This window comes from Triturus cristatus, chromosome 3_1, assembly GCF_964204655.1.
Source record: "Triturus cristatus chromosome 3_1, aTriCri1.1, whole genome shotgun sequence".
Lineage (NCBI taxonomy): Eukaryota > Metazoa > Chordata > Amphibia > Caudata > Salamandridae > Triturus > Triturus cristatus.
In genome coordinates, this window is record NC_140583.1 from 887,008,918 (window position 1) to 887,024,103 (window position 15,186).

Consider the following 15,186-nt stretch of genomic DNA (forward strand, 5'->3'; position numbering starts at 1 on the left):
CTGCATCTTGTTGGACAACCTGAGAAATGCAGGAAACCTGTGTTTGTCTTTTAAAGTGTAAATCCAATAATGGAATCTAGAAGGAACTCCTGTTCCCCTATGACTTTGAAGGCAGGAAGAAGTTTATCCATCTATCTGAAAAGTATATTCCTATTAACAGAAGTATGCATTATTTTCAATTGCACGACACAGAGGTGTTCAACCATGAGGTTGATAGTAACCTTTAAATTATATAGTGATCCACTGAAGCACTATTGACTTTTACAGCCAAAAGATACCTTCTGAGTGAAATGTGTCATATACGAAAGGGTGTGCGAAAATGTGTATTTTTTTCTGGAGAAATTTCACACAATTCCTTGGAAATTCTGCCAGATTGCCTTAAGTGATGATTTTAAAGTGAAATGTGATTTATAAGTATTTGCATAACTTTTTTGCCCGCGTTTGCACCTAGCGTGAAAATTACATGCGAGATCCTGGCAGAAGACCCAGTGTGGTCAAAAAAGGCTCTTGTCTAGACATTTTTTTATTGAATGAGTCTCCCGCTGGTATCTCATAAGACTATTTTACGCAAGGTGTGTGCCCGCGCTGACCACTGCCTCAGGCCTCCACTGCGGTCGAGTAGGTCACACTATTCGAATTCAGTCTTGATTTATTTATGGCTGACTTGATGTCATTGTACAGGCCTCAATGCAGAATGCATCCCCTTTCAGCCCCGGTGTCACTAAGTCTCTTTCCCGAGGCCCATGGACACTTTCTGGTTGAACTTTGGTGGCGACTGAGTCCATGGACTTGGGGTTGTTGTCACCATCATGTCGGTGATACTGACTTTGTGGCTAAAACGATGCCGTGGCATTCCACCCCTCCATTTGCTGCTTCCGGACAGCTTCCATGGAGGACACCTTCCACTGTCCCCCACAACCCTCCACCACATACACCTCAGACATTGATGAGGACCCACTCAGCTCGCGTGACCCATCTGACTGCACCGCAAGTCACCGTCCCGTGGCAGGGTGCCTGTGCCGGCCGCAGTGCATCCGGGGCCCCTAACTCTGTGCTGGTCATGTCCAGGACCCCTTCTCCCGAGCTGTTGGATGGCCACTGAGGTGATGGCCTAGGGGTCATCAACGCCATGTGTCTGTGGCCTTGCGCTGTCTGCTGCCTCCAGCCTCAACTGTGGTCCACCAGGGCTCACACATCAAATCTGACCAGCCCGGACGTCGCATCACCGCAGGAGGCACACACCACCACTGCCAGGACCAACTCCAACCGCCAACTGCCAGTGTCGAAACAGTTGTACTGGCAGACTGACGGAGTTGCCTGCACCTGTCATGGATGCCATCTTCTGCTTGATCCCCTGCTCAGCACTCCAGGTGCCACTAGCGCTGTGCACCATGAATCATCATCAATTACTGTTTTGGTTATGTGCTGTGGAGAGCTCATGCAGCAATGTCACCTCAGGCAGTGTGGGAGACCTGGGACGGCGATGAGGAAGATGATGTAGGTGTGACAGCCCCCCCACTGCAGCTGCATCAGGAATGTCCAGAAGGGACACAATCCCAGACATTTTCTTTACATGAGCACGCTCAGCTCTGGGGACCCCACCGCAGCGCACTGAAACTCACAGACACTTCTGTTTGTATGTTGGGTACCCTCTGTACTTGCTCCGGCTCCCTCTCTGTTGCTTAGCAGTTGACTCTGTTATGCAGGTGTTTTCTGTTTCCATTGCACTGGTGTCCACTGTTTAAGTTGTTGCCAGCACCAAGCACTCCGTGCGGGGTGGCTTATACTCACCCCACACACATCCACCAAAGGCATCACTGTACATGTGGCCCTGCCAATAAAGGGGCCGGGCGCACGTGCCCGTAGCCAGTTCAGCATGATATCTACGTGTTTCCCTGTCGTCTTGTTGTATGCATAAGGGCCCTAGGACCTAAGACATTACATTGTGCTGTGTACAGCGGATGCAGACATGTCACCGAAGGCAGCGGGTTAGAGCTTGGACAAGTAGCTTTGTCGTCACCCACAAAATTCATATTGGCAGCGGACTGTGCCATTGTACGCAGAGCCAATGTGGGTGTGTGACTGATATGTGCATGCCCCCTGGGCGTGGTTCTGTACTGGGAATGTACATCTGCATGTGTCTCTATGGCAGTGTGGGTCTCATTTGTGGGGTATAGGTGGTCCCTGAAGGGTAATAGACACACACGTATGGGATCTAGTTCACCTTCCATGGGTTCGGAACACACCCACACCTGTTGAGCCACCTCCTTTTGGCGTTATGACACCTGGCATTGGGGTGCCATGTGTGGGTTGGTGAAGTGTTGTGAGCCTGCCGTGCTTGTGCGTGCTTCGTGCTGTGTGGTCTGTTGCAGGGGCTGGGTTCTCATCTAAGTAGCTTGGTTGCCCTGGTTCTGGTGGTGGGTTGTGTGGGATGTCCATGGGCTGTTGTAGGGCGTCGGTGTCAAAGGTGTGGTGGTCCTCTCCGGCATCACTGATGTGTGTCTTCTGTGCTCTGCTGGAGGTTTTGTGTGTCCCTCTGCAATGTGGAGGGGAGATGCATGTTGACATTGTGTTGGCATGTGTGTTGGCGCATTGTGCTTGTTTACATGCAGACTATATGACAATGTACATTGTGACTGTTTTGGGGGTGCAGGATTTAGATGCAGGACAGTATACATTTGGACTACATGACGGGTGTGAGGTTTTACGTGTACATTTCCATTTCACAGTTTTCAGCTCTGTCAGATGTGGTGGGCCTATTTCTGCACGTGTGCGGAGCCAGTTGTGTCCTCTATTCTGCAGTGTCGGATTGCACATTGTAACACATTGTCGTCAATGTGCTGTTATTGCTATGTGTGTGTGCTGCAGTGTGCCACGGGGATGAGGGACATGTTCCAGGGTCATTGTGGGTGTGCAGTGTGCTCTGCTTATTTGTGCATGCGTGCCATTGTGCCCATCTACCCCCTTCCCCTCAGTCTCTGGTCTTTACTCACCCTGTTGATGTTGTGTCAGGTCCTCCCGAGCTGTGTCCACACGCCTAACTCTCTGCACTGTTGACTATGGCCTCCATTTCCTCCAGCTCCTCCTGTGGCGCAGGACTCCCACCTTCTATCGCCGTTGCTGCCTTCCTGTTGCAAGCGGCTTTCTGCCTGGTTTAGATATTCACGTCATGCAAGCGCCCCTTGGCCTCCTCCATTGGCCTCTTTAACACTCCGGCTGCATTCAAGGTAGTCTTATTGAGGGTCAGTTGCTGGTTGTGTTCTGTCACCTCTGTGACGCTGGTCTTGTATTCCTGTGGACTGCACCACGTCTTCCTCTCCCTCTTCTCCTTGGCCTTCCCCGACCCCGTTGTTCCTTGCTGGTGGTCTGTGGTCTGTGGGGCTTGTGGGGTTCGCGTTGGCCTCTGCGCTTGGGCAGGGTGCATCCATGTTGCTATGCACTTTGGCTTCTTTCTGGTGTGTTGTTTTTGTTGCTTTTATAGTGCATTTTCCCGCCAGACACATGGGATTGGCATGCCTGATGCTGGTTGTTGCTGCTTTTTGTATCGCGATTGGCCTCATCCCAGCTTTCTCGGCATTCGTGTTTCGCATTTTGGCAGCATGGCGTTGATTTTAACGCGGTCAGTTGTCGCGTTATCCGGTGACTATCGCATGGTACCATGAATACCTGGTTAACACGGCGTAAATTTCCCACGATGGACTGCGATGTTGTGGGTTGCGTTAAGTAACTTTTGAGATGGTTATCACACGTTCTTGAGAATATCCCCCTAGGTTTTTTGCAATAGAGGTCCAAAGCACTCCTTTCAGGAGGTTATTATGGAGCCCTCTACCCCATTGGTGGCTGGTGGATTTAAATAGGGTAGAGCGCAAAGACCAGCTGGGAGTTGTAATATACAAGTGAGTGTAGCAATTGAGTCAGAATTGAACTAGGGGTGTCAGGGGTTTTCCTGTAAACAAAGTACAGCTCATCCAACTCAAAGTACAGTCACACCCCTGAGCCCACTCATGCCTGATTTCAACCATACTCACTCCTAACTCCAAGACACAGGACGGCCTATTATTGCTTGAACATGAAATACCTTGAAAAACAAGAGACAAGAGCCATTTGGCAAAATGCAGCCAGTAGGTAACATGACCAGATGTTTGGCATGGGGAGTGCGTGATCACTGCTTGTACTGTGCGAGCTGTGTCCTGATTGGCTATGTGTTCCTGACTTCATGTGGCATCTGAATTTATGGTGTTATGGGAACGGGCATATCCCTCTAGCCATGTGTGCTTTATTGGGGCCAATGTGCCTGAATCATTGTAGTGTCACTCATACATACCTATGGAATTGATCTGGGGTTTCCTGTTGGTGCATATGTCTTCCAGGTATGTGCCACCCACCTGTGACCTGTCAATCAGAGATCCCAGCCGTGGGTCATAGCACCTGCCTGACCGTGTATTCCTGAGTTGAGGTTGACATGGAGTACACGTGAATTTGTCGATAAAAATGCAACTTTGTTTTTATACATGAATGTATCTTTATTTATATTGACATTGACTTTCTCAATATTAACATTCTCCCCTCTAGTTGAATTTCCAACTACACTATCTAACCCACAAACCCATACTTCATGACAGTAACTTTATTGGGGGCCTCTTGTTCTTCGGTTTTGACAATTACTACTTTTCTAGTCACTTCTACCGAATTTGAGGACTGGGTTTTTAATGCAGGGAATCCCCAATTTCACGGAACCCCAGAAAAACAAGAACATAATTAAAACTGGCAACAATGATGAGCACAGACCCGAAAGCCACCGGGAGGAGCCAGGAGAACCAATTTGAGAACCACTCCTGCTCAGGGCCATCTCCCTCCTCACGCAAGTCTCTTTGTAAATGGCACAGTGCTTCGATGGCAAGAGTCAATGTCCCATTATCCAGCTCATTCCCTGGGATAAACTTGCAGCAAGACACATCAATCTTGGCACACACCCCTCCATCCATCGCAGCCATTAAGTCTAACTAATACTGATGTTGCATCACCAAGAGGCGGATTGCTCTTAGTTCTTCCTTGAATGAATTAAGGCAGTGCTCAATGCTGTTCATCATTTTAAGCATTTCCCACCTAGCTATTTGGTGCCAGTGGGCATTAGCTTTCGCCTGCACAGTGAAGAAGGTTATGAGTAGGCCTGGGCGGTAAATTCCGTTCCGCTCGCGGAATTTGCGGAATTTCGGTAATTTCGCGTTCCGCGGAGAACGCGAAATTGCCCAAAATTCTGCTTTCCGCGACTTCGCGAAATTTTTTCTTGTTCGCGTTCTCAAAATGCGTATTCGCGAGATATTTCTCCCCGAGCACGCAAACAGCAACTGTGAACAGGAAAAAAGCATCGCGAACAAGCAATTCCGCGTGTTCGCGGAATTTCTGCATGTTCGCGGAGATTTTTTACCGTTTCGCGGAGATTTGCGTAACGCGATTACGCAAATTCCGCCCACCCCTAGTTATGAGGCTGAGAACACTCAGAATCATTCTGGAATGCCCTTGTACAAAGCCCAGCCAAAATAATCCATAGTTCATTTTTCAAGGGCCTGATGCAGCAAGGTTGTCTTTTTCCTTAGCGTGTGCTGGTACAAATCTGATAGTTCTTCTCTGGGAATGACCAGGGTCAGGGTGTGTATGGTTAAGAGGGAACAAAGTCTCCATCTTCTGGGGATGAGCTTAGTGTAGGCATATTCAAGCGACTGCCACAGTGCATATCCATCAGTGTGGTGGTACCCCATTACATATCCAGAATGTACAGGATCCTGCCATAGTCTTCATTTGTGCCTAGTGGAAGCATTCCTTTACCTCTGGCACATAAGGAATACAGTGTACGTTTCCATACTATTAGGGGTTGCAACTTCCCTTCTAGCCAAGTGTATCCACCCACCTTGGTATCCTAGATTTCCTGACGTGGGGTATATATTCTTTTGTTGAACCCTCTCCTATGAGACACATTTCCCTTCATATCATCAAGTTGGATGGCCCTATCTAGGAACTCCATGTCTGGGGTCAACTTGTTGTTAAAGAAGACTGCCCCAGATATGCTAAGGGCCACCCTTGGACCACAAATGGAGGCAGGAGCAGATATGTTTATGCATTGAGTTAGGGGTTGCGGTACATCCAAGAATTTATTTTCTGTGAAGTTTCTGGGCCAACAATATGGTGCTCTTCCTGCGCATCCTGTGTAGCTCAGTATGAAATTTGTTAGGCTCTGACAAAAAGTAATAGAGCCATTGGGTTGGTTTCTTATTGGGTCAGATTCACTACCACTCTGTGGGGCTCTACTTTGTTGGGTTGGATTTTGGCCCTAATTCTGCATACGTATAAGTGGAGGAGGCATTTCGCTTTTTCTGGGGCCACCTCTTGGGACAGTCTGTCTGTGCCTACTGCATGCGGTAGACATGACACAACCTGGCTGATGTTTTAGAGACCACGGTGGTCATGTGCTGATACCACGTGTTGTGCAAAAGGGAGCTATGTGGAATGCTAGTGTTTGGGTTGGTGTAATTGTAAGTTACATTGGAGTGATCAATGCTCCAGCACTTTGATTTGGCCATGCGGTTCATTAATAATAAATAGATGTGGCAGTACCCAACAGAGACAGAGGGTACATAAAAGTGCAATAATACATAACTTGTTTTTTAACATTGCTGTCTTGGTATGTATCCAGAGGAGGGGTCTGTTGTCCTCTGGAGATTGGGGTTTCTCATTTAACACTTCAAAAAAGTTGACAGTGCAGTTCATAATTTTGACTCACACGCTTTAGATACATGTTGGGATATTGATGTGGCAGCTGAAAAGAAGGTGCACTTGGAGGTTCAATTGTAGACCTGTTGGATAAGGGCTTGATTCATTTTGTTAATTCATAAAACATTGCATGTGCCATTGTCAAATGATTTTTCGTCCATTTGCGCAATTTTTAGTGAGATGCCGGAAGGTGGTCCCGATCGTGATATCTTTTTGATAGGTAAAACTTAAATGTAGCTTATTGGTAATCAGGCAAATTAATATATTTTTATGAGCTGTTGAGCCCCTCTCCTTTTTCTTTGTACCTAACTGGGCATTTGGATTAGTGCAAAATATTTCTGGAGTGGTTTACGGAGTGGTCTTGTGACCATAGGGATGGATCGTATCAGTTTTTATCTAGGGTTTTATGGCTGATACCAGTTTTCCAAGACTCTGTCTCTCCTGGTGTGTGCATGGGGGCACCATTGGTGCGGGCTGCTTTCAACCTTCACGTGTGCGGGACTGTGTGAGGGGGGAGTGTTGCTTCTAAATGTTGTTGGTGGTTGCAACATGCCCCAAGATCATGTGTGGGCATTTGTCTCCCTTCTAAGCATGCAGAGTGCAACATGCTCCTTCCCTGTGGTGCCAGATATCTCAACTCCACCCTTTCTCTAGAGACTTTTTATTGGGCTAACTTTGGGCTACTTTTATTGGTTTTTAGGTACTTCCCTAGAACAATCTCACTTATCATGAGGCAAAGGGTGTTAAAAAGTTGTTCTGTGGCCTCCTTGTACCCCTGATCATGCTGTCTTGTCGTGTCCGTGGTCAGGGCTTACTGCTTTCTCTGTATGGTGTATGTATGGCCTGGTGTATTGGTTAATGAGAAGGCCTAATGCGAGATTAAGCACATGCTGCATTCTATTCTCGTCTGGAGGTGTGATGGACTTTGCAGACTCCATCTCCCAGGCACTCCCCTTTCCCTTGGACCATGTTGTTTTTTTTTGCATTTGGATCTGCGGTTCCTGGCTTGTGGCTAGGGACTTCTAACTAGCGGGCCTGCTCCTTTCACTATTTTGGAGGGCTATGGCACAGCAACTAGACTTTGGAGCAAGAAAACACCACCATGATCATAAGACCTTGGAGAGCCTGAGGCCAAAGTCAAGAACCGTTGGGGAACTTTGCCTAGGTATGATGACCGGATCGGGATTGACTTGTGATTCTGGGATGTCTGGCTAACCTGGCAAACCTCCTGACAGACTCGACGCAACGTGGGCACCTTGCAAGTTATTGGTTCTTGTGCATGTGCTGTGGAATATATAGGATCTTAACTATCCCAGGTGTACGAGAATGGCAATTCTCAGATTAACATGCAGAAAGAATCAGGATTTCATTAAAGATGCGGAGGCTAACATTATGCATAATCTTTTATTATGGCACACCTGTCAGCAGCCCTTTAAAGAATAGTAACAACAACCACAATCCAGAACTGGAATAAACAGACCTAACAAAAGTCTGTCTCATGGAACTCTCTGCCTCTTTAAATGAGAAAACTGTGAACATAAAATCTCTTCTTCCTCTGTCCTTGATATCCATGAATTCTGAAAATTACACTTGTGCATTTGAAAGAAAAGACAACGTTTAAAACTTAAGTCTTACACCTCAATACATAAAATCCTCAGAATACTTAGGGGCCTATTAGGAAGGCGATCGTAAAACCACCCCGACCGCCATGGAAGCGGAAAACCACCGCCCGCCTGCATCGTGGAAAAACCGGCAGCCAAATTAGGATCAACCACCAAAAAACACTGACCACAGCGGAACGGGGCCCAAAAAAAATCCGCTCGCGGTGGTTGGATTCGCAGCAGAAAAACACCAACCCACCGCAAGTATAGCAGAGACACCGCATGGGAAATTAGGATATCCCCGATGGTCCCACGGTACGTTCCGCTGTTTCCGACCGCCACTGTCGCACACATGGATGAATGGGAGAGCCAGCGGAAGAGCTGTAGCAATACCACAGCTGCGGAGGATCCATGAAAAATACGGCGGATGAATGAAAAAACCCACAATAAGGCCTAAAAGTGCACACAGCAAACTAGCCATGCCCCCCAAAAACACAAAATACACCCCAATGACACAACCATATGGCAAAATGAAAAATACAATTCCCAGTGCAACACACACAACACACCTGACAGCAATACCCCATTTGGACACACCCACATAGCGGAGTATAAAACCAGCCCCTTCCCTGACCACAATCCTTTGCAACACTCCAGAAGAGAATGGCATTCACAGATCAGAGATGAGAAGCAAAAGAATACAGCACACACACATCACCACCACCACCACCATCACTACCACACCTGCACTAATAACCCCCTGCATATCACACACCATACACTTCACAACCACACCCACCACTCACACCCCTGCACCCACAACCACTTTGCACACCACACACCATGTCAACACATAAAATGCCCAAATTCACAGACAGTGAGTTGACAGTCACGGTAAATGAGATAGAGTGGAACCACAACTGTTTGGTAGCCTGGTCCAACAGACACCATTAGCCACAAGGACACAAATGTGGGCAAGGATAGTCGAAAGGGTCAATGCAGTAGGGACCACCCCGTGCTCCAAAAAGGAGATCATGAAGCAGTGGCATGATCTGAAGAGGGTTGTCAAAGAGAGGAGAAGCAAGAACCGTGAGCTGGCTGAGAGGACTGATGGTGGCCCTCCCATTCCACCAAAACCATTCACACCATGGGAGGAGAAGGTGCTTGCCATACTGCATCCAGAGAGTCTCACAGGAGTACCCCGGAGAGTGGATGCTGGTAAGTACAAACAAATGACTACCACCACACTGCTATGTACTGTCTTACACAACTACAAAGCTAAACCACCTAGGACAAATTCCATTCATCTGCACCACACACTCGCAAAAACATGTCTCACAGAGCCAACATTCACTCACTCCTGTTCACCCCAAACGTAGCTACCAACATTACCATGGGGGTATGTGTACAAGCAGCCAGCACTACAACTCCTATCAGGCCCCCTTGTCCCACAGCATCAGCAAGATGGAGCCCTCCCGCACCCCACCCAGAAGCATGTGTCAGCCATTACATTACCCTCATCAAACAAACAGGTAGGTAGCCATCTTCCCTGGCAGGGTGTTTGGGTGTCGGAGGCCTGTACCACTACTCCCACCGTGCCCCCTGTCCCACACCTCAGCAGGATGGAGCACTCCCCCACCCAGAAGCAGTTGGAAGTCATTGCAGTATACCTAACAAACTTACAGGTTGGTGGCCATCTTCACAGTGAGGGTGTTTGTGGGTGGGAGGCCTGCACCACTACTCCCACCATGCCCCCTGGCCCACAGCCTAGCAAGATGGATCCCTCCCCCACCCCACCCAGAAGCATATGTCAGCCATTACACAAACCACATCAAACTTACAGGTAGGTAGCCATCTTCCCTGGGAGGGTGTTTGGGGGTGGGAGGCCTGTACCACTTCTCCCACCATGCCCCCTGTCCCACACCTCAGCAGGATGGAGCACACCCCACCCAGAAGCATGTGTCAGCCATTATATTACCCTCATCGAACTAACAGGTACGTAGCCATCTTTCTTGGGAGAGTGTTTGTGGATGGGAGGTCTGTACCACTACGCCCACCATGCCCCCTGTCCCACACCTGAGGTGGATGGAGCACTCACTCCCACCCAAAAGCAGTTAGATGGCTTTGCAGTACACCAAAGAAACTTACAGGTGGGTAGCCATCTTCCCTGGGAGGGTGTTTGGGGGTGGAATGCCTGTACCACTACTCCCACCATGCACCCTGGCCCACACCTGAGCTGGATGGAGCACTAACTCCCACCCAGAAGCAGTTAGAAGCCATTGCAGTACACCAAACAAACTTACAGGTAGGTAGCCATCTTCCCTGAGAGGGTGTTTGTGGGTGGAGGCCTGTACCACTACTCCCACCATGCCCCCTGTCCCACACCTCAGCAGGATGGAGCACTCACTCCCACCCAGAAGCATGTGGCATCCATTGCATTGTTCACATCCACCCAACAGGTAGGTAGCCATCTTCCTTGGGAGGGTGTTTGGGGGTGGGAGGCTTGTATCACTACTCCCAGCATGCCCCCTGTCCTACACCTCAGTAGGATGGAGCACTCCCCCACCCAGAAGCAGTTGGAAGCCATTGCAGTACACCTAACAAACTTACAGGTGGGTAGCCATCTTCCCTGGGAGGGTGTTTGGGGGTGGAATGCCTGTACCACTACTCCCACCATGCACCCTGGCCCACACCTGAGCTGGATGGAGCACTAACTCCCACCCAGAAGCAGTTAGAAGCCATTGCAGTACACCAAACAAACTTACAGGTAGGTAGCCATCTTCCCTGAGAGGGTGTTTGTGGGTGGGAGGCCTGTACCACTACTTCCACCATGCCCCCTGGCCCACACATGAGCTGGATGGAGCACTAACTCCCACCCAGAAGCAGTTAGAAGCCATTGCAGTACACCAAACAAACTTACCGGTAGGTAGCCATCTTCACAGTGAGGGTGTTTGTGGGTGGGAGGCTTGCACCACTACTCCCACCATGCACCCTGTCCCACAGCCTAGCAAGATGGACCCCTCCCCGACCCCACCCAGAAGCATGTGTCAGCCATTACATTACCCTCATCGAACTAACAGGTAGGTAGCCATCTTTCTTGGGAGAGTGCTTGTGGGTGGGAGGTCTTTACCACTACGCCCACCATGCCCCCTGTCCCACACCTGAGGTGGATGGAGCACTCAATCCCACCCAGAAGCAGTTGGAAGCCATTGCAGTACACCTAACAAACTTACAGGTGGGTAGCCATCTTCCCTGGGAGGGTGTTTGGGGGTGGAATGCCTGTACCACTACTCCCACCATGCACCCTGGCCCACACCTGAACTGGACGGAGCACTAACTCCCACCCAGAAGCAGTTAGAAGCCATTGCAGTACACCAAACAAACTTACAGGGAGGTAGCCATCTTCACAGTGAGGGTGTTTGTGGGTGGGAGGCCTGCACCACTACTCCCACCATGCATCCTGTCCCACAGCCTAGCAAGATGGACCCCTCCCCGACCCCACCCAGAAGCATGTGTCAGCCATTACATTACCCTCAACGAACTAACAGGTAGGTAGCCATCTTTCTTGGGAGAGTGCTTGTGGGTGGGAGGTCTGTACCACTACGCCCACCATGCCCCCTGTCCCACACCTGAGGTGGATGGAGCACTCAATCCCACCCAGAAGCAGTTGGACGCCATTGCAGTACACCAAAGAAACTTACAGGTGGGTAGCCATCTTCCCTGGGAGGGTGTTTGGGGGTGGAATGCCTGTACCACTACTCCCACCATACACCCTGGCCCACACCTGAGCTGGATGGAGCACTAACTCCCACCCAGAAGCAGTTAGAAGCCATTGCAGTACACCAAACAAACTTACAGGTAGGTAGCAATCTTCCCTGAGAGGGTGTTTGTGGGTGGGAGGCCTGTACCACTACTCCCACCATGCCCTCTGGCCCACACCTGAGCTGGATGGAACGCTCCCTCCCACCCAGAAGCAGTTGGAAGCCATTGCCATACACCAAACAAACTTACAGGTAGGTAGCCAACTTCCCTGGGAGGGTGTTTGGGGGTGGGATGCCTGTACCACTACTCCCACCATGCACCCTGTCCCACAGCCTAGCAAGATGGAGCCCTCCCCCACCCAGAAGCATGTCAGCCATTACATTACCCTCATCACACTAACAGGTAGATAGTCATCTTTCCTGGGAAGGTGTTTGTGGGTGGGAGGCCTGTACCACTACTCCCACCATGACCACTGTCCCACACCTGAGCAGGATGGAGCACTCCCCCACCCAGAAGCAGTTGGAAGACATTGCAGTACACCTAACAAATTTACAGGTAGGTAGCCATCTTCACAGTGAGGGTATTTGTGGGTGGGAGGCCTGTACCACTACTACCACCATGCCCCCTGGCCCACACCTCAGCAGGATGCATACTTCCCTACCCAGAAGCATGTGGCATCCATTGCATTGTTCACCTCCACCCAACAGGTAGATAGCCATCTTCCCTGGGAGGGTGTCTGGGGGTGTGAGGCCTGTACCACTACTCCCACCATGCACCCTTGTCCCCCAGTACAGCAAGATGGAGCTCTCCATACCACCCAGATGCATGTGGCATCTAATGGCCCACCTCAAACAAACTAACAGGTAGGTAGACATAATATTCTGTCTTGTGACACCACTGAGCAGGATGTAAGCCTCTACTGTGCACACAAAGATGTGTCACATAACAAAGCCAAATGTGAGCACATAACAGGCAAGTAGCCAGTACGTGCACCCACCCATTCGTCACAAAAGAAATGGTGCCATATGACTACACCAGCCCTCTCATTGCACAAATATGCACACCGACCCCATTGCCACGCACAGTGTGCACACAGGTAAGTAAAGGAAACTGTCACAGCTACCAAAGTGTGACACACCAATGCACATGTAGAAGAAAGTCTGGGCACAATCATGCACAGCACCTATCGACATGTGCATTACCATGGGGCCAGAGCAACAAGGACCATTCGAAAAATATGAAAGCATGTTTGGTGGCACAAATTAAGATATGAACATGACAGGACAAAGGTATGCAGGAGATGACAATGGCCAGTCCATGGCCAGATGTGACGTCTGCCAGGTCAGACAAATCAACAAAGAGTCCTCAATGAAATAACATGTTGTGCCAGTCCCTAGATGTCAACAGGTCCCTGTAATCATAAAATATGCATGTGGCGCATGGTATGTATTGACACCTCACACCATGGACAAGTAATGCGTGTACCACTGCATCATGTCAGGAGGCACAGTAGTGCACATAGAAAACAATGTGATGATCAGTCAATTGTGCAGTGTACAAACAGTGAATGACACACAGCTAACACAAAGCTTGAGGGGTGCACTACAATGACCATTTCCCATCTGACCCACAGGTGACCAAGAACCCACTGCAGAGGACAACACCAGCAACCTGCAGAGCCAGTCTCCCCCCCAGTACATGGACTCTCGGATGTTGACTCCCGGGATTCTCTGGACGATGAGCTTGGAGGTGGCCCATCTGGTGTGCCAGGGAGCAACAGGTCACAGGCCCCTATCGTCCCCCCATCACATCTGCTGCAATAACAACGTCACTGCAGACCTCTGCCGTTATGGCCTGTACGTCCACCGCCACCATCACCACCTCCACCAGTGCTGCCTGCAACACCCTCCCTGTCCCAGAGGATGACCACCCCACACCACCGACTGAGGAGGGCAGAGAGAGGATGCGGGTGCCCACAGTGGTGAGGCAACAGGTCCGTGGCAGCAGGGTAGGTGGGAAGGGAATGGTCACCCACAGACACCAAGATGCTGGGACCCAATCCCTGGACCACATCACCAGAGTCCTTGGGGCATATGAACAGGCCCAGGGACGAATGGGCCAGTCGGACGAACTGTTACGCGAGCTCATCCTGCTGATGAGATCCATTGAAACCCGCATGGGACAAATTGTGGACCTCTTGGGCCAGCAAGTGGCGGTACTGAGGGACAGGCCTGAGCCACAACCAACACCTCCACCTCCCTCTGGTGGGCCACAGGAGGACAGTTCACCATCCTCCCCTGCGCCAACAGAGAGGGGTGAGTCCTCAGGCCCCACTGGCCCTGAAGCAGCCCCCCCCCTGCCAAGCGATGAAGGGGCTGTCCTAAGAAAACCCTGGGCGTATCTGGAGACAAAGCACCTGCCAAACGCCAGTCATGGAGCCAGTCCTGATGGCAACCCTCTTCACCACTGCATTGACTTTTTGGACTGTCCTGCCGTGTGAATGGCATCTGTCTGTTGGACTGGGTCATCACATCAATGTGGTGACTACTCGATTATCTCATTTACCAAAACTTTCAACTCACTGCTCCACCACCACCTCAATGTAAATGTACACCCCACCTCACATGTCACCATTGTAAATAAAAAATCCTTACACACATGGTGTTGTGTCTGCTCCGTCTTTATTGCAGGATGTACAGTCTTCAACATGATCACAATGTACCAGGAGTATGGACTGTATGTAGGCAAGGAGAAGTTGAAGGCCCCTAGGAAAACGCTTGTTAGAAAGGATAGACGGACCGGGAGGGTCGGCCGGGGTCAGGAGGAGAGGTCTTCGGGGAGAGCCGTCTCCAGCGATCGTACAGACAAGTAACTTCCCCCCCACAGACAGATACCACACACGGATAAGGTTCAGTGTCCTTTATAAGCACTTCTTAAGGTACGGTTGAATGTTACAAGGAGGTCTGGACTCAGGGGTCCCCTCGATTCAAGCCTCTCAAAGTAGGGTAAGGGGTAGCGGGACAGTCTGTCTACCAGTCAGGTAGTTTGGATGAGA